Source organism: Natator depressus, chromosome 18 (genome assembly GCF_965152275.1).
Source record: "Natator depressus isolate rNatDep1 chromosome 18, rNatDep2.hap1, whole genome shotgun sequence".
Taxonomy (NCBI): domain Eukaryota; kingdom Metazoa; phylum Chordata; order Testudines; family Cheloniidae; genus Natator; species Natator depressus.
Window position 1 is genome coordinate 12,523,254 of NC_134251.1, and position 1,686 is coordinate 12,524,939.

A 1,686-nucleotide genomic window follows, 5' to 3' on the forward strand; every position below is an offset into this window, starting at 1 on the left:
CCTATGGATGGAACTACCTCAACCCCGAGCTCAGGCAGAAGCAGTCACTTTCCGATAAACTGATAGGCCTCAGCCCTAGGGACTGCCTTGACCCCTACCTGCAATGAGTCTGTCCTGTCTCTGAGCTCCATCGCAGGGCACAGCTTGTGGGGCGGTAGTGAGCAGTTTCAGCTCTGACGTTATTTTTCATGCATTTGCTTATTAGCCCTGAGGTTATTTTTTTGGTCATAGCATAATTAAAAGCCACTGATTTATCCACTATTGCTTCCATATTATTTATTTATAGTTCATGGCCATATATACAGTGTGTTCCATATTTAGTATATTATGTTATAATGTATTTAAGATAACTTATAAAATGACTGAGGCCTCATCTGCATGGATTAGCCTGCAGGATTTAAAGCCCATTTACTGTCATAGCTATCAATATTAATAATAATAAGTGGAAATTGTACAGCAACAAATCCTCCTTAGTCTAGTTAGTTGACTTCAATGGGACTGTTTTAATGAGTAAAAACAATAAGCTTGCCAATGTGAGTGATCCTACAAGATCACACCTTAAATTAGACTTGATAAAAGGGATTTAAAAGTCCACTTCTGCTTAAGTCAATGACAAAACTCTTATTGATTTCAGTGGTGTCGTATTGCCTATTATTTCATTGTTTTGGTTTACACACACAATTATTTTTCATTATTATGTTATTTTGATAGCTCCCAAAAGTGTGATAGGTGCTAAACAAGACAAATAATGGGTCAGATCCTGCAAACATTTATGTAAGTGAGTAACTATATTCTTGACTTCAATGGGACTACTCACATGAGGAAAGTTAGGACCTGGTCCTACGTGCATGGAGTTCCTTCACTGGATTGGGGCTATACTGATGCACTCATATGTTCACAGAAGCATACTCAGAGCTGTACATATATTTTATTTTTATATATGTTATATTTCACAGTTGGTAAACATGTTTATAGCTGTGTTTATTAAATGCATATGAATATGTATATGCATTTAACTATGTAGTAATTTAATACTCTTTTTAATGGTACCACACTATTTTGTATATATTTACACTGTTTCCAGTTCTCACAATTTTTTTGTGAATCTCTTGCTAGTTGGGATTTTTCTTAAAGCCTGAGCTCCTGGAGTAAAGTGATTACAAGAGAATATCAGCTTTGGTTTAAAAAAGCTTTTATGGTTGTGGAGAAAAGCTTGAAAATGTGACTGAGCATACCCTATAGGTTCAGAAACCAGAAAGCAAAAAATAAAAATCCCAAATTTAATCTCTACATTTTAAAGTCAATCACATGATTTTTAAGGGATGACTGGTGATTTTGAACTATTGTGTGTTGGCAATACTGCATTTATATATTATATTGTGTTGTGTGTTTGCATATGTTTTATTGGCAACATCCTATGCTGCACACGTTCCCCTCTGTAGTTCAGTTTCATGCCCTCTCGTCTTTAACCTTTAAAACTGAAAATTACCCTGGAACTATTGACAGCAAGCCACACATACACACACACAAAAAGACTAAAATGTGCTCCTGCCTTTTTAACGCGGCCTGATGGGAGTTAGAGGCTGGTCTGGCGGGAAAGGACTACATCTCCCAGCATGCAGAGGGAGAGGGAGGCAGCGTTAGGCAGGGGGAGTGGCCGCGAGGCTGATATGTAGAACGAACTAC